General features: G+C 37.6%; 1 protein-coding gene across 18 annotated transcripts in view; it reads left to right on the forward strand.

Annotated features, from left to right (window-relative positions):
* BBX (BBX high mobility group box domain containing) overlaps positions 1 to 19,343 on the forward strand; it is a 295,838-nt gene that overhangs the window by 74,896 nt on the left and 201,599 nt on the right. For 2 of the 18 annotated variants that reach the window (XM_036351127.1, XM_036351124.1), the window contains exon 2: positions 17,435 to 17,527. The exons of 15 other annotated variants lie outside the window; for them this stretch is intronic. The gene's annotated coding sequence lies outside the window, so the exon portion shown is untranslated. Of the gene's footprint in view, positions 1 to 4,797; positions 5,088 to 17,434; positions 17,528 to 19,343 lie in introns of those variants that run through there. One more of the 18 variants, XM_036351125.1, reaches the window with a different exon arrangement.

The following is a 19,343-nucleotide window of genomic DNA, read 5'->3' on the forward strand; positions in this document are numbered from 1 at the left end:
AACCCCAAATTATATCACAGGCCAAGTTTTGGCCATTTTTCTTTCTGGTATTTTTTTAGGCACCTGATAAAGTTTCATAAATACAGGTACAAGTTTGTTTTTCTTAGGCTAAGTTTCTTTTCCCCCCCTGTCTAGTAGCTGATTTTTTTTTCATGTTCCCACTTTCAGGCCACCATTTAGTTTTTCCATTCTGCTGCACATTAGTCTCTTCCAGGGAACAGCTTCCTTCTTGACTTCTTCCCTGAAGCCCTTACTCCTGTCAGCCTCACTTAGTCAAATTCTCAACTCTTTGTGTCTCATCACTGGGGTGCATCATAGACCTTAGGCCCTCTAGGCTGACTATCAAGAAGGTTGATGATGGAGATGATGATGATGGTGATGCGGAGAATAAGGGCAGTACTATCGTTATAATCCTTCCCAGAGAGTTAGTCTACAGCTGTTTAGACTGCTTAGGCTCCGTGGCAGCTCCTTTCACTTAGCTCTTTGACCTAGGCAGATTGTGTTTCCTGTCTTGGACAAAGTTTTTCTCATCCATAAAGCAGGAACCATAATAATAATAATATCTATTATGCCATAGGTTTGTTGGGAGAATTAGATGAATTAAGATATGTCACATAATAATAGTGAAAAATTGTTAGTTATTATTTAGTAGACTCAAATTTGTAATTGGTGCAGTGCTAAGGATATTACCTCTTAAGTCCCCACAACAACCTGGTAGGTACTATTATTACCTTTTATAGATGAGGAAATTGAGGCTTAGAAAAGTTAAATAACTTGCCCAGGGTAACATGGTCTGGATTCAAACTCAGATCTGTGTGACTCCAGAATGCCTGCTCTTTGGACTAAAACATAATGCCCTCTGGGAGTCACAGAACAGCAGGAATGCTGCCACAGCTCACTGCAGCTATACCAGCTATTTCCATGGTCCAGGCACATCACTAGGGGACTTGGCAGGACCATCCTTCTGCAGGATTGAGTTCTAGTTCTGGCTTTCACTTTCTGCCTTTTGATCTTGAGCAAGTCACTTAAATACTTTTCAGGCTCAGATTCATAATCAGTAACCTGGAAATCATAGCAGGGTTGCTTTAAAGGGTCAAGCACAACTATAATACTAGTAACTACATAATAATTCATGGGCTAGAATAAAGTACATATGGACATTTTAAATAGACACAATAGGTAATATCAGTTAACTTTTTAAAACCTTATCTTCTCTTTTAGGTTATTTGAATTTTACTTGCTACTTTGGAAAGTGAGAGGTTTATTTTGTATTTCTGGAAATGAAAGATTCTAGGGCACCAGATCTAACTAAATTGGCTTGCCAACTGAAATTTTGGACTACCTAACAGCATAAGTAAAAACATTCAGTGAGCAGATAATAAAAGTGTGTTGACTGTTGGGTCGGGATGGATTTGATACATCTGAAAATGTTAGGCCCCCTCTTTCTGTGAATCTTTTGTTACAGCAGGTTGAGCTTTTGAATAGAACATAATATAGAGTTATGTCTTTCTATACATTACTCAGCCATCCATCTAGCAATGTCAGTGATCCAGAACCCATATGGCTTCTGGAGATAAGTAAAAGACACCCGTCCCTTAAATTATTTTTATGAGAATTAAACAAACATACTGTATCTAGTTAGCTTCTTGACTGATTTCCACACCTATAGCAGTTAGAATGGCGAGGAGAGATTCATGCAGGCAATCAGTGGTGAGAAGTGATAGGAGGAGCCTGACCAAAAGGGGGGGAAAAAACTCTAAAACATAAGTTTTCTTGGTATGGAATCTGTGAGTGCTTGTTCACTTCTGTGAACTCATCTCAGTTTTGTGAGATAGTTTAAGAAGGTGAGATTAACTTCTTTTTATAGGGAAGAAAATTGGAGCTCAGGGAGTTTCATTTCCTACTCAGGGGCTGGCAGCTTGTGATTGGCAGGTCAGGAATTGAACCCACACCCCCCCACTTGCTGGAAGAAATGCATATAGCTAAACAGGAGGAACATCATAGGTCTTGGGAGCATTATATGAATGCTCAGCAGGACTAGTGTTAGTAATAATTGGGAAACACTAATAAATTTTATATTATGTTAGTATGGTGTAAGATGGTGTGAAGGAGTTCCCCATTTTAAGAAGAGTTTCATTTATAAGTTTAAAATTAGGAGACAAAACTACTATGATACTCAAAAGAATATAACCAGAGATAACTGGAAAACTTAGTTGCTCTACGTGGCTCATTTCCTGAGGTTCTAGATTGCTGTTCTTTTCTAAAACTCTATAAGTGACACTTGAAAAAGTGCTTTGGAATGTAAGAAGGGTGAACCAGTGTAGTGGTCTTTAAACATTTGTGCTCCAGTAAAAGAATTTTGAAAACTATGGATTCCCTCATTGACATTTAAACTTTTTGTCATAAGCTTATTTGTATGGTATAATTGTTGTTGATTGTAAATACTACATTTCTTAATAAACTTGCCATACCCTTCTGTAATATTTGAGTCAAACACCACTATCCATTTACAAACTACTTTTTAACAGTCAGAAGTTTTAGTGTTAATTTTTCTCCTGAATTCTTTATTATTAGACTTTTCCCACTAAATTTTATCCTTGTGTATTATTATGTTTAAGAATTTATTTTTAATCACCCTATCATACTTAGGTGATAAAATTTAATTTACTGTGACAAGACTCTGTGATTTTAAAAAAGTTATTACCGTGATTATTAGTATACAGTTGATCATAATAATATGTGTGAATTAATAAATTTTGATAAATAATATTAGAGAAAAATACAATTTTATTGGAAATATATCTCTTAATACATTATTAATGATTTTCTTCTAATTAGGTTGTATATTAGTAGATGAATATTCATTACAAAAAGAGTTCAGCATATTTTTCATTTTAAATATATACACTGTTGAATTTTGTTTACATAAATAAGTTGAAGAGGATGAGAGTGTTAAAGCTGTGTCAATTCTTTGAACTTCTGGCCTCTATTCAAAATCACAATGATCTATCATTTAAAATATTTTTAATGATTTATCAGCTGACAACCAAATTAGGTTCTCCTCTACTTTTATTCCAAGTAAAGAAATAGCAAAGATACCTAAGTTGCAAAAGAAGAGTGATTAGGGCCACTTTTTCATCACCAGTATTTCTCCTGTGTCCTGCCCAGAGGTTCTTTCCTCCCCCAAGCAGTGCCTCTGAGTGACATTTGTGATGGGTGCATTGTGTGCCTGGATTTTATAAAGTGGGAGAAGGGGAATTGGAAAAGGGAAAGTGGGAAAGTTAAACATGTTCTGTAGGGGCATTCTCAGGTAGATTGGTTTCAGGGAAGGGTATTTAGAAAAGTTGATTCTGGAAACTGATTTACTGTCTGCTTACCTGTGTGCTCTTCAGACCCTTTGGAAAGTCCCATGTACTTCTAGGAATTTGCCTACCCTCACTTGAAGACTTTGGGCTAGTAACCACTATATTACTGGGTCTTAATTTAAACTTTTTTTTTTTTTTCTATCCCTGATGCATGTGTATGTGTGTGTGTATGTGTGTCCCCTTTAAACTTAGAACACTAGTAAATAGTTGTCTAGGGCCGTGGTTGGCAAACTGCGGCTCTTTGGCCCCTTGAGTGTGGCTCTTCCTAAGCCTTAGGAGTACCCTAATTAAGTTAATAACAGTGTACCTACCTATATAGTTTAAGTTTATAAAATTTGGCTCTCAAAAGAAATTTCAATCGTTGTACTGTTGATGTTTGGCTCTGTTGACTAATGAGTTTGCAGACCACTGGCTAATGTCATAGGTCTTAATTGCTTCCAAGCAATTAATATAATGTGTCCTTTCCATCTTCACTATCCTAATTCTCTCTAAATTCTCCAGATGAGGAGTAACACTTGAACAGTCTGTGTAACTTTCCCCCTATACATCTTTTGGTAGTCTTACTCACATTTATCAATACTTTGGGAAAGCATATCTTAAATAGCTCAATATAAGGACTTATTGCTGTTTGTAGTAAACAACAAACAGTTGGCCACAGTTAGATTATTTTTTTGGCTTGTGCTTATTTCTTTTGAGTATCAGTTCATGAAAATTGAAAACAGCACAAGAAATCTCAGATATAATCAATATTAACTCTTTCTTTTTACAGAAAGTGAAACTAGAGAGATTAAGCCAGTTGTCCAAGGTCACAGAGTTGGTATTAGAGTAGTAGAGCTGGGGTCTCCTAACTCTCATTATTACACCCTTTGCTACATCACACCTCCTGTTGCCTTTTGCTAAATTGCATTCATTTACCTCAATCCTATTTAATATTAGTTCTTCTGGGGATTGACCGAGCTTTTGTTGACTCAGCATTATTTTTGAAGTAGAGAGACATTTGCTTTTTCATTGAAGACTTTTCTCAAAACAAAAAATAGTCCTTATCCCCTGGCAAATACTTTCTGTGGCACAGTAGGACACAGAAAGCTGGCCTGGGGCCCTGCGGCCCCAAGGCAGTAGCACTGGGGGAGGGGGGATGTTAACAGGTCAGAGTAGAGGTGGATTGGCAGAGCTGGGGCTGGTGGGAGGTGGGAAGCTTACATCATTTCCCTGCACTGGGCTCTGGCGAGGCTGTAAGGCCTTACTTTCCCCTGTGTAATAGTTTACCAGATTGACAGAGATTCGTAAAAGAGAGAAAAGGTACGGCAGGACGGATGCTCACCCCGTTCATAAATCTGTGCTATAAGATGAAACTGTCAATAAGTAACTAGAAGCAGCCAGGACTCTGTGCTTCGCTTCCCCCCCAGCTCAGTTCCTTTCTGCTCCGCCCCATCCCTGCTCTCTCTGCTGCTCAGATCAGCTTCCTGCTTCTCTTGAAAGCGGTTCTCCCATAAAGCTGGTCTGCTTTCACTGAGAGCATTATATTCATAAGTCTGAGTCAGGTTTTGTGGAAGTATTGTTGGTTTGGTTTTCTTTGGGGGATGCAGAGGGAGGGAAGAATTTTTAAAAAAAGAAAGGGGCAGGCTGATGAAAAAGCAAAATCATCATGAATTTTGTTGTCACATCTTGCCGGTGTTACAACCAGCTCTGTAGACTGCTGCACTGAAAACATTTCTGTGAGAGGTATGTGCTTGAAAATGGAAAGGTGACTGTTGGCTGTGGAGCAGACTGTCCGCCCTGCAGCTGCTCAGATGGCTGTAAGGTCGGAATGCTCTCTAGTGTTTTGATATCGCAAGGGCAGTCGTTAATTTGAAACGTGGTACAGTTAACCAGCTCTTGGTGAAATGTTAAATGTGTGCTTAGTCCCCACATCAGGACTCCTGAAATGCTCGTTCAGGCTGAATATGTCTTGTCAAATCCACGGTGTTATTCCAGGCTCTCTTGATGGTGCTTGTCTGTAAACAAGATGATGATCTTTAATACCTCTCTCATTATTTATGAACCACGTGACGAAGATTAATGAGAGAGACTTCCAGTAGCCTAGAAGCAGCTTCAGATTCTTTAGGAGCGTTTGCCTCGACAGATGGCGAAAGTAAAAGGAAATGGTTGATGATTTACCTTAACCTAAAGTGAAAGTTTTAAAGTTTAGAGGGTGTGTTATGGCTAAGTGGAAAAATCTGGAGGGGCCACTAAAATTTAAAATCATTACCCCACCCACTCGAGTGGATGCCTGACCTATGTTATGGCTAGAAGACTTTTGAACACAGATGGATATATCTTTTCAAAGGAAATTGGGGAATATGCATAAACGTTTCTATTCAGTGGGATTAATAATAACAATATAACCAACACCAAAGGAAATGTGGAGAACTGTACAGTGGTTATGAAGTACCCAGGCTATCCTGTTATAAAAAGTTTTAGAGAAAATATAACAGATAATTTGTCATGTACATTGAGTAAAATAGTGTGGCAGAGACTATTTGAACTACAAACTAGTTTCTGCTTGATTATAAGAATTATTTTATTATGTAAGAAACTTGAGAATTCTTGAATGTTAGCATGTTTTAAATTTGTTTTGCAAAACTTTGGAGTTAAGTTGTTTAAGTTATCAACATATAAACGTGCCAGTACTGTTGCCCTTTTCCACAAAGATGGTAGTGCTTAAATTGTTGAAAGCTCTTATTCATGAATAGAATAAACTAGTGATTGTAAGTCAGACTAAATTTTTCCCTTTACGAGACTGTGCCATTTAAACTTTATTTCAGAATTGTGCACGGAGAGCTAATCTTCATGATCATACAGGTTAATGTTAATAAGTTAAAAAAGGTAAAGATTCTAGAACAAAATCTCTGGGAAGCAAACCTAATGCAGGCTTCTGAGAAGGAATCCCTTCTCCACCACACAGACAGGTGGCCATCCTGATCCTGTTAACTTGGTCATTCTCAAGTGCACATTAGAAACCCCTGGAGAACTTTTAGTACCTTCCATTGCCCAGCCCCTGCCCCAGAGATTCTAACTTAATTGGTCGGGGGTGGAGCCTGGGCAATGAAAGACTTCAAGCCGTTCCCAGTTGTTTATAATGTGCAGCCAGGTTGGCAATAGTTGCATTTCCTGAATGAACATCCTCCATAGTGAAGCAGCCCATGCTGTTTTGGGTGCTATTATAGATCAACACCAGATCTGCTTTACTATGTGTCCTCTTAGATCTGAACTTTGTCACTTGAAGCTCCTGAGATATTTAATATCTCCCCCAAGACTTAGCTTTTCTAAACTGAATAGTCCTAGTTCCTTCAGTCTTCAGGACCTTCTTTCTACATAATTTCCCATCTGGTCTCTTCCTGTCGTGGAATTGCTTTTTTTTGACAGTATCACACTGTCCTTTTTTTTAAACCCTCACCCTAGAACCGTGGTCGGCAAACTGCGGCTCGCGAGCCACATGAGGCTCTTTGGCCTCTTGAGTGTGGCTCTTCCACAAAATACCACAAAATACCACCTGCAGGCGCGCACGTACAGTGCGATTGAAACTTCGTGGCCCATGTGCAGAAGTCGGTATTTTGTGGAAGAGCCACACTCAAGGGGCCAAAGAGCCACATGCGGCTCGCGAGCCACAGTTTGCCGACCACTGCCCTAGGACATGTTTTTAATTTATTTTTAGAGAGAGAAGAAGGGGGAGGGAGAGAGAGAAACATTGACTAGTTGCCTCCTGTATACACCCTGACCAAGGATGGACCCTGCAACCTGTGAATGTGCCCTGATGGGGAGTCGAACCCAAGACTTTTTGGTGTACGGAACGACACTTCAACCAACTGAGCCACCCTGGCCAGAGCTGGATCACTCTTAAATAGGATGCCCTGGCAACTGAGCCCATCAATCTAGATATGCAGTGCCTAGCACAGGATGCAGAGAATGCAGTAAAGCTGTAACTCTCTTGTTCTGGACACTATACTTCTGGCAAAGATTACATTTGCTTTTTGGCAGCCATGTCACACTGTTGACTCATGGTGAGTTTTATCTCAGCTTAAGCTCTTAGTTCTTTTTCACATGAACTGTGCATAAGTCAGGACTCTCCTACTCCATGCCTGTAAATTTTTTTAACTATAGTTTCAGATTTACATTTATGCTTATGAAATATGAGGAAATCTGATGAATCAGTTATCCCACACAAGGAGAGGGATGTATTTAAACTGAATGTCAAAAGGTTATAATGTACATATAGCAGCAATTTTAATGAGTGATCTAGACCTTTCATTTTCCAGTGTTCCTTCTAATTCATTACTCAGTGCTTGCTGTTCAAAGTTAAGAACCCATTTAACTATACAGCCTGTGTTAATGTTTTATTCAATACGTAGGGGAGGAAAAATAATTTTTTTTCTACCTTTCGAAGTTGCTCTGGCTGATCTAATAGTAAAATTGATAAAAGACAGATTACCAGGATAAAATAACTAAGTTTATTACATATATATACACACATATATATATGCTCCAGAAGAATATGGCATCCAAGGACAAATTGGGCAGTTGAGGCTTATAAGCCATTTGGACTAAGGAGAGGAAGGTAGTAGTCTAGGACTTTAAAGAATTGGACACAGAGGGGACCCTAACAGACTTATGACAAGGTGATAGATAGCTCCCTTTCTTTAAGCAGGTTTTTCTATCCAACCTTCTTTAGGCAGGTATGTAAAATACTATTTTTGAGTCTTTTGTTTCTTAAAAATAGTTACCTTAAAATAATCAGTATCCCCAAAAGGCAGATTTTGGGGTAGCACACTCTTCTCTCCCTCAAATACTTCGTCAAATGCTTTTCCAAAAATCAAAATACATTATATCCACGGTATTCTCCTGAACTGTTTTTATTTTAAAAGGCAATGTGTTGAGCTTGTCATGACATTCTTATTTAGTGAGGTAAGTAGAAGGAAATATTTTGCAGATGAGCAGGTGACTTGCCTAGGATCTTACTACTGTCAGAGGTAGGACCCACCACAAGCTCCGCTGGTCCCCCCCTCCAGTGCTCCCTGGATCAGACCACAAGTGCTGATGCCATTTGTTATTTAGGATAAGACTTTGAAGAAAACTGAAAGGAAATAAAGCCTCCGTGGATGCTTCATTGTCTCTTTGGGGATATTTAATACTTAATCCCTTAACATAAACCAAATCAAATTTTGATTTGTTTTTCATTTAGTGTTCTGCCCAGAGCAATAAAAGAGGAGTAAATGACTAGCCAACATTACTAAGTTAACTGGAGAGAATAGTTTTCCTAGGAGTTTGGGCATCCTAATTACGCTTGGAAAGTTATTCATGCCCGAACCACCCTCCACACAACTGATGGTAATACTGCCTTGCTTATAATGAATTATACCGTGCAAAAGTTTTATATATTAAGGGAGAGATACATATGGCCTGTTTTCCAATTTTGCAGATGAAAAAACTGAGGCCCAGGCAGGAAAGGCTTGCTGTATCCTTAGTGCTTGGCAGTGCATTTAGCACATAAACATGCTTATTAGTAAATAACTGGATATTGCACAGCTTTCTTCAGTATTGTTTCCTTCTCCACATAGGAACTGGATTTTAACTTTCTTTCCCCTAGCTTTGCTTTTGGGCACTCATTTTCTTAACAGTGCTGAAATGGAACAGCTTTTTCAAGAATACCTATTACTTTAGAAAAGCTCCAGTGAAACAGTACAAGCTCAGATAAGTAGGTTTATTTTTCCAGCGTTTAAAGGGGAGGAAAATAAGTCCCTTTCCTCCCCTTTAAAAATTGATTTAAAACCATTTAGTTTTTAAGAAAGGAAAAAGAAGAGCATCCAAAGAATGAATAGCCTAGGGCCGGTCTGTGTTAATCCAGCCCCTTGTCCACATCTTCATTATGTTCCAATGAAAACTGATGCTCACAACAAGGCTGACCCTAATGTATGATAAGACCTGCAGTCACCAGTGATTTAATTATATTCACTATGCTGTACTTACTCAAGCATCAAAGTATACCTTAATACATTTGGAAAGGTTTTCAGTAGCAGTGGTTGAAACAACAAGGCTTTATAAGTAAATTTAGTCAATCTGGCTAGGTTCCTTTTCTGGTCAATATAGTTTTGATCGCATGTCCTCTTCTACAGTTTGGATACACCTGCCTTTATTAACCAGAGGCTTGCAGAGAGTATCAGCTGTGAAACTGCACTTTTAGAGCAGCTCTTGCTTCTTTTGTAGTCCCAAGTGTCTATTTTCTATTTTGTAAGGATATTTAAATTACATCAATTAATAGTGGTTGTATTTTTACATGGTTGTTCCTCTTATCTCATGTCCTGAAATCCATTCTTGTAACCCTTTCATTATTTTTATCCTTCAAAATGATGCTTTTAACCAGATGTTTTTTAACAGAAAATGAGAATTAAATGTTCACAGAGCCGCCGAAACCGGTTTGGCTCTGTGGATGGAGCGTCGGCCTGCGGACTGAGGGGTCCCGGGTTCGATTCCGGTCAGGGGCATGTGCCTGGGTTGCGGGCATATCCCCAGTGGGGGATGTGCAGGGGGCGGCTGGTCGGTGTTTCTCTCTCATCGATGTTTCTGACTCTCTATCTCTTTCCCTTCCTCTCTGTAAAAAATCAATAAAATATATTAAAAAAAAAAATGTTCACAGAGCCATGAGCCATCTATACATTAGCCATATAAAAGAATACAGTTTAAAAAATGTAATATGACACATAGATTAAGATGTGATTACTAGTGGGTTTAGTTAATTCTTGAGTAGTACTCAGTACAACATATTGTATTTAATTTGAAATAAAAAATGGGATCTCAGAAAAAAACACATGAGTTGGGAAATACAGATTCATTGCAAATACTTCTTGTTGTAGACTATTAAAATGTAAAGACCTCAAAACCTAACCTCTCTAAATTACTATTCAGAGAGTGCTTATTGACATATCTTCTAAAACTTCAGCTAAATTACTTTATACATGGCATATCCCAGCAGTTATTTTCCTATGTATTTTTCTTTTTGTGATTGTTTTTATTATTATTAAGAAACTGGGTGGAGCTCATCAAACTTTAGAAAGAATGCTGGATAACCAAACTTTGGGGTTAATTTTGGTTTTTATTTTTAAAACATGTGTTTTTTTACACAGTGAACTTAACCTCCAGAAAAGTTTGAATATTTATGAGGTTGTCCTTAAAGCATATAAAATGATAAAGAATTGCAAGAAAATAGTGTACTAGTTGCTATAAGTATTCATAATTAATAACAGTCTGTCTCAGTCTGTTTAGGCTGCTATAACAAAATGCCACAGACTGGATGGCTTATAACAACAAACATCTATTTCTCATAGTTCTGGAGGCTGGAATTCTAGATGAGGGTGCCAGCATGGTCAGGTGAGGGTTCTCTTCTGGGTCACAGATTTCTTGTATCCTCATATGAGCAAAGGGTTAAGGGAGCTCTCTTTTATAAAAACACTTACTCCCTATGCTGTATACCTGAATCTAATACAAAATAATATGGAATGTAAACTGTAATTGAAAAATATTTTAATTTAAAAAAAAAGACTTTTAAGTGGCGGCCTTAAAAAAAATAAAAATGCTAATCCCACTCATGAGGGCTTCACCTTCATGACCTAAGTGCCTCTCAAGCGCTCCACCTAATACCATCACATTGTACATTAATATTTCAACACATGAATTTTGTGGGGAAACACAAACATTCAGACCATAATATTCTACCCTTGAGACCCCCAAATTCATGTCCTCCTTGTATGCAAAATACATTCATTCCATCCCAGCTACTCAAAAGTCTTGACTAGTTCTAGCATTGACTCCAAAGTCTAAAGTCTCATCTAAATGTTACCTACATTAGACATGGTGAGACTAATAGTATGATTCATCCTGAGACAAGTTCCTCTTCAACTTGAACCTGTGAAAACAAACAACTTATATACTTCCAAATATAATGATGGGATGAGCATATAATTAAACACATTAAAAAAGAGAGAAATAGGAAAGAAAGGGGTATGATAGACCCCAAGCAAGTAAAAGCTCAGTAGGGCAAATTACATACAATCTTAAGGTTAGAGAATAATCTTTAACTCGATGGTCTGCTCACCAAGCCCACTGGAGCAAGTCCTACCTTCTGGATACACTCAGGGCAACCCGGCCCCTATCGCTTTTCTGGGTGTAGCCCATACAGCAATTGTTCCAAGCTGGAATGGTATTCCTGTAGTTCTATTGGTTTGGGCAGCTTTAGCCTTTCTCCTTCAGCTCTATTGGGTGTTGCCCTAGTGGGGTCTCTGTGGTGGCCTCTTCTTTGCCATGTCCTCAGCTTTCCTTCTGCCCCTGTAGGCAGCTCCAACCTTTGAAATTTAAATAGACGTAGCCAGTCCCCCATTGGTTCCCATTGTTTTGGGTGGGAGGTCTTCTGGTCTGTTGAAACCCTGGGGATGCCCTAGCCCCTTTTGAAATCGAGGAGGAAGCCCTGATGATCTCTAAACAGCCTTTGGAGTCCTTTTTCCCTTGTCTTGAGGAATATCACACATTCCCAGTAGAATATCTCTATGATTCCATCCTGTAAGTTCTAAGAAGCCTGACAACCAACCTTCATTCATTCTTGTCTCCTTCCCCTTCAGTTCAGATTGGCTGCTTTTCTGCTGGGGTGGCTGAATAAATCCTGGTTCACACCCATACTAAACTTTTTATCCAAAGGTCTCTTGGTCATACCCTTAGTGTTCTCTTCTAGGACACTGTTATAATATTGATATGTTGAGAATTTTCTAATTTTTTAAATTTCTGCTTCCCTTTTGATTAAAAATTCCATCTTTAAATCATTCTTGCTTTCAGTTTTCTATAAGCATTCAAGAGGAGCCAATCTGTACCTTCAACACTTTGCTTAGAAAAAGGTTAGCCACACATCTAATTTCGTCACTCAAACTTTCCTTACTCACACATTCTATCTTCCACAAAATACTAGGACATGAACCGTTCAGCCACGTTCTTTGCTACTTTATAACATGGATGGCCTTTCCTTCAGTTTCCAGTAACATGTTCCTCATTTCCAAGAGCTCATCAGAATGGCCTCTACTTTTCATATTTCCATGAACATTCTGTTCATGACCACTTAGGTTTTCTCTAGGAAGACAGGCTTTTTCTACTTCTGTTCTCTTCTGAGCCTTCACCAGAATTGCTTTTAATTGGCTGTTCATGGTAAAATGGGCTTTTTCCACAGTGCAGTCCAAAACTCTTCCTTCTTCTACCCATTACCCAGTTCCAAAGCTGCTTCTCATTTTTAGGTATTTGTTATAGCAGCACCACACTTTCAGTACCAGATTTCTGCTTTAGTTAGTGCAGGGTGTTGTGAAAAAATATAGACTGGGTGGCTTATAAGCAGCAAACATTTATGTCTACAGCTCTGGAGGCTGGAAATCTGAGATCACAGTCATAGTTTGATTATGAATGACAAAGCCTCTTACTAGGAGAATTACTATTATTCTTCTCTGTATATAGAAAGCTCCCGAGAAAATGGATGTCAGGGGTCGTAGCAAGCAGGCCTAAGGTAAGATAAATAAAGCGCCAAGCAAATATGTATGATTTTTATATCGAGATATAATATATTGACTGTACCTTTAGATATTATCTTTGCATAAATCTTAGAATTATTTAATTATTATTATTATTATTTTAATATATTTTATTGATTTTTTACAGAGAGGAAGGGAGAGGGATAGAGAATTAGAAACATCAATGAGAGAGAAACATCGACCAGCTGCCTCCTGCACACTCCCCATTGGGGATGTGCCTGCAACCAAGGCACTTGCCCTTGACCGGAATCGAACCTGGGACCTTTCAGTCCGCAGGCAAACGCTCTATCCACTGAGCCAAACTGGTTAGGGCTTATTTAATTATTTTTATTAAAACACTTTAATTAGATTTATTTGAAGTTGTGTAGGTATTCTTATTCTTATTTAAGGGACTTATCCTAATTTGGAGGCTCAGGAAAACTCATCTTGGAGAAAGGGATGGCTAAGAAAAGATCTTACAAGTAGATTTATAAGTAGATTGGGCTGGGAGTGGTAGGAGGAAGTGCGAAGGACCTGAGGTGAGAAAGAGCAGGATACCTAAGAGAAACTAGAAGAATCTATTATTACTGGAGTTCAGAAAACAAAAAGGGTGGTATGATGTGGACTTTTGTGTGCTTTGATGAGATTATGGCAAGCCTAGCGGGTAACACTGAAAAGTGTTAAGCAAGGGAGTGTGGTGTTGGGATTTGCATTTTGTAAAGATCAGTCTGATTGTTACAGGAGGGATACTTTGGAGGGAGGCATAAATGGGGGATGCAGAAATCATTCAAGAGATTGTTATAGTGGTAGTTTAGGCCAGATGGTGGCGGTGGGGATTTAGGAACTTTAATTAATGGTGTTTTATGATTGACTGGATGTATAAGAGTAAGACAGGGGGAAACCGCACACTAGGTTTAGCATCTGGTGCATTCGATGGTATTGTGACAGCCACCCAAACAGGGAAAGCCACAAGAGAAGCAGAACTGGAGGCTGTAGGGAGATGATGTGTTTAAATGTACACATGTTGAGCTTGAAGTACCTATAAGATACCGAGATTATATTTTCATTTATGAGTAAAATATATGTGGACTTCAGAAGAGAGGAATTGGCTGAAATATAAACTTGGCAGTCTTTGGCATATGGTAATTGAAGCTTCCAGAATGAATGATATCAGCTAAGGAGGAGTGTGCAGTGAAAGTAAAAGCGGACTTGGTAACCTTAACCCAAGGCCCTGCAAAGGAGACACTTTCCACCCAAGAACTGAGAACATGAAGAAGCACACAGTGCTCACCTGCATTTTGTTTATTTGTTTTATTTGTTTGTTTTTTATGTTAAGCCTCACCTGAGGAAATTTTTTCCATTGATTTTTAAGGAGAGTCTAATGGAGAGGGAAAGAGGGAAGAAGGTAGAAACAGAGACAGAGAGAGAGACAGAGAAAAAGAGAGAGAAGTATCAATGTGAGAGAGGGACATCAATTTGTTGCCTCCTACACATGGCCCCATCAGGGCCAAGGATCAAACCTGCAACCCATGTATGTGCCCTTGACCAGGAATCCAACCTGTGACCCTTTGGTGCTTGGGCAGACACTCTAACCACTGAGCAACATCAGCCAGGGCATGTTGCCCTTAATATAGCCACAGCCACTTCCCTCTTGTCCCCACCCCCTTTATAATTCCTTGCAACCACTAATCTGTCCTCCATTTTTATAATTTTGTCATTTCAAGAGTGTTATTTTTTTTCATTCAGCATAATTCTCTAGAGATTCATGTAACTTATTGTATCAATAGTTTTTTATTCTGAATAGTATTCTATGATGTAACCACATGTTGAAATTCATCTCAGTTGTCTCCAGTTTGGGGCTATTATGAATAAAGCTGCTCTGAACATTCATGCACCTATTTTTGTGTGAATTAGTTTTCATTTCCACGGGAGGAATGCCCAGGAGTGCAATTATAGCACCATAATGATAATTGCATGTTCAATTGTTACTTTTGCATTTTGAAAGTTTTTATACATATATTCTAGATACTAATCCTTTGTCAGATAGGTATTTGACATGTACTTTCTTCCAGTCTGTAGATTATCTTTTTATCTTCTTTATAGGGTTTTTGGGCGAGCAAAAGTTTTAAATTTTGATGGATTTCACTTTATCATTCTTTTAATGGGTTGGACTTTTGGTGTCAAATCCAAGTCCAAGCATTTTAAACCTGGCCCTAGTTCTAAAGAGTTTCTTGTACATTTTCCCCCCTAAAAGTTGTATAGTTTTTGTGTTTTACGCAAAAGTTGTATAGTTTTTGTGTTTTACACCTAGTCCATTATTCATTGTGAGGTAATTTTTACATATGATGTTAGTCTTAGGTCAATTTTTATATATGATGTGAGTCTTACTTTGCATATGGATGTCCTGTTTCTTCAGCACCATTAGTTTTTTTTTTTTTGTTTGGTTTTTTTTTTTTTTTTTTTTTAGTGCATTTTTATTGATTTCAGAGAGGAAGAGAGAGGGAGAGAGAGGGAGAAACATCAATGACCCCTACTGGGGAGCAAGCCCACAACCTAGGCATATGCCCTTGACCAGAATCAAACCTGGCACCCTTCCGTCCGCAGGCCAATCAATGCTCTATCCACTGGCCCAAACTGGCTAGGGCAGCATCATTAGTTTAATATGGCTATTATTCATCCATTGACTTGCTTTTGTGCCTTGGTCAAAAATTAGATGGGCATATTTAAATTTATCTATTTCTAGGTTCTCTGTTCTCTGTTTCATTGATCTATGTGTCTGCTCCTCCACCAATATAATACATTCTTACTATAGCTATATAATAAGTCTTGAAATCAGGTATTTGAGCCATTCTAGTTCCTTTACCTTTCCATATGAAATCTAGAATAATCTTGTCTCTACCTTCTGTATCTATAAAAGTCTTGCTGGGATTTTTAAAAGAATTGTATTAAATCTGTATATCAATTTGGAAAAAATTGACAACTTTTTTGTATTTAGTCTTCTAGATCTTGAACACAGTATAGTATGTCTTTTCATTCAGTTAGAACTTAAAATATTTTTCATCAGCATTTTGTAGTTTTCAGCATTCATGTGTTGGACTCGTTTTTATTAGATTTACAATGAACTGTTTCATTTTTAAAACTATTGTAAATGATATTGTATTTTTTATTCTTATCCAAGGATATGTTTTTGTTGATTTTTAGAGAGGGGAGGAGAGAGAGAAAAACATCGATGTGAGATTGATTGCCTCCTGTACACACCCTCACTGGTGATCAAACATAACCAACTGAGCCACCTGGCCAAGGCAATGATATTGTATTTTTAATTTTGGTGTCTACATATTTAATTCTAGTATATAAAAATATTATAATTTTAGTGTCCATATGTTCATTGCTCATATATAAAAATATAGTTGATTGTTGTATTTTTTTACCGTATATACTCTCATACTCATTTTAGAAGTTTTTAAAAATACTTTTTCTTAATCCATGCTATGAGCATATGATTTTTTCTTCTCTTACCTGTTAATGTGATGGATTATATTCATTGGTTTTTGAATATTAAGCCATACTTGCATTCCAGAAATAAATCCCAGGTTATGTTGTATAATTTGCTTTACGTATTGTTGAATTCTGTTCACTAGTATTTTGTTAGGGATTCTTGCGTCTGTACTAATGAGAGATATTGGTATGTAACTTTTCTTTTTGGTATTGTCTTTGCTTTTGCTATTGCCAAAATAATTTTTTTGTGTTCAATTTCTTTGATTTCTGCTCTTTGTTATTTTCTTAATTTCTGCTTATTTGGGTTTATTTTTATCTTTTTTCCAGGTTTTTGAGTTGGGCGTTTAAATTATTGACTTGTAATGTTTTCCTCTTTCAAAGGAAAGTAGTTAGTGCTACACATTCCCTACTAAGCACTGCTTTTGCCATGTCCCAGAAATTTTGATATGCTATACTTTTATTTTCATTCAATTAATATATTTTTTAAATTTCCCTTAAGACTTCTTATCCATGGATTACTTACAAGTATACTGTGTAGTTTCCACATTAGGAAGTTTTCCTATTATCTTTCTGTTAATATTTTCAATTTGATTCCATTGTGATCAGAGGACACATTCTATAAAACTTGTTGATGAAGTAAGTTGCTTTATAGTCTAGTACAGTGATGGTGAACCTATGACACACGTGTCAGAGGTGACACGCGAACTCATTTTTTTGGTTGCTTTTTCTTTGTTAAATGGCATTTAAATATATAAAATAAATATCAAAAATATAAGTCTTTGTTTTACTATGGTTGCAAATATAAAAAAATTTCTATACGTGACACGGCACCAGAGTTAAGTTAGGGTTTTTCAAAATGCTGACACGCCGAGCTCAAAAGGTTCGCCATCACTGGCCTAGTATATAGTTTTACTTGGTATGTATTCCTGGGGCACTAATAAAAGAATGTGTATTAGATCCTGTTGTTTGATGTTGTTGAATTCTTGTATATCCTTTCAGATTTTCCCTCTAATAATTCAATCAGTTGCTGAGAGAGGGTTGTTGATGACTTCCACTCTAAGTATGGACTTGTCTATGACTCATTTCAGTTCTGTAAGTTTTTACTTTACATATTTGATAGCTCTGTGTCTGGTGAGGTTTTTTGCTCTGAAGTCTACTTTTTCTGATTAGTATAGTATTCTTGGTTTATTTTGATTAATGTTTCTATGTATACCATTTTCATTTTTAAAATTTTCAACCTATAGTATATTTGAAGTGAGTTTCTTATAGACAGCATAATTAGGTCATGTTTTTTAATCCACTGACACTCTTTTTAACTAGTGCATTTACCTCTTTACTTAATGTCTTTACTTCCTCCATTTATAATATGATTGTCTTAAATACTTTATCTACATACACGTAGAACTGCTATCAGACACTATTTCAATAATCAAGCATAATTTAGAAAATGCAAGAGAAGAAAACCTATTGTATTTACTCATATTTTTGTTTATCATGTACTTATTTTTTTATTCCTGATATTCCAAGTTCCCTTATTTTATCTCTCCCCCCTTCCCCCTTTTGTTTGTTTGTTTACTGAGCTTCTTTAGCCACTCTTTTAAGTTAGGAATGCTGGTGAAAATTCTGAGTTTACCCTAATCTTTATTTCCTCTTCTTTCTTGAAGTATATTTTCACTGGTTATAGGATTCTAGGTTAACAAGTTTTTTTCACTTTTAATTTAAAAAATGTGCCATTGCCTTCTGATCTTTATAACTTCTTTTTTTAAAAAATATGTTTTTATTGATTTTAGAGAGAGAGGAAGGGAGAGTGAGAGTGAATGCATCAGTGCTAGAGAGAAACATTGATCGGCTGCCTCCTGTGTGCACCTCAACAGCCTGGTAATCAAACCCTTTTCCTGGGCATGTGAGGGTTTTGGTCCATGGGATGACTTTCAACCAACTGAACCACACTGGTTAGACTGATCTTTATTATTTCGGATTAGAAATCTACTGACATTTGAATTGTTTTTCTCTATGTAGTAAGGTCTCTTCTTTCTTGCTGCATTCAAGATTAGAATGGTATTTGGGGTGAGATAACTTATTTTCAGGAATTTGACTGTGATGTATCTTGGTATATGTCTCTTGCCCAATTTGGGAAGTTTTTAGCCATTGTTTGTTTGAGTACTTTTTTAACCTTGCCCTCTTTTCTCCTTTCTTCCTGGATTTCAGTGACATAGATTTTAGATCTTTTGTTCTTATTCCATAGATTCCTGAGGCTCTGTTTAGATTTTTTTCCAGATTTTATTTTGTTTAGATTGGTTAATTTCTATTGCTTTATTTCCTAGTTCAATGGTTCTTTCCTCTGTCTCTTCCATTATTCTGTTGAACTTGTTTAAGTTTATTTTGGTTACTGTGTTTTTCAGTTCCGAAATTTTCTTCTATTTGGTTCTTTTTATATCTTCTATTTTTTGGCTAAGTTCCCCCCAGGTGGGGTCCATTCACACCCAAGGGAGAAAGGTGCTCCTTGTTACTTTCAGACAGAGAGTCTCCCACCACCCCCAGTGGGCCTGTGGGGACACCACCCTAGCTGGAAGTGATTGGCGTGTTTCATTATTGCTCTACATGGCCTCCACTGACACCAAGGGAGTGAGAGGGTGGCCTCATTACTGATGGGCAGTGGTCAAGTCTTGATACTTAACTCCTCCTCTGCTGACACTGCCCAAACAGGGAGAGGGAGGGAAACATTACTGCTAGGTGGGGGATGAAGTTTTATGTCTACCTTTGATGTCCACTGATTCTCTGTATTGGGTGTGGGGAGGGGGGACTTTTTACCACCTGATTAGATAAGAATCCCAGCTCCCTACTTGTCCTCTGATACTACCTCATTGAGGGGGTTGTGGGTCATCTTCACAGACTGGTGAGGGTGGTA

This window comes from Myotis myotis, unplaced genomic scaffold (assembly GCF_014108235.1).
Source record: "Myotis myotis isolate mMyoMyo1 unplaced genomic scaffold, mMyoMyo1.p scaffold_m19_p_2, whole genome shotgun sequence".
Lineage (NCBI taxonomy): Eukaryota > Metazoa > Chordata > Mammalia > Chiroptera > Vespertilionidae > Myotis > Myotis myotis.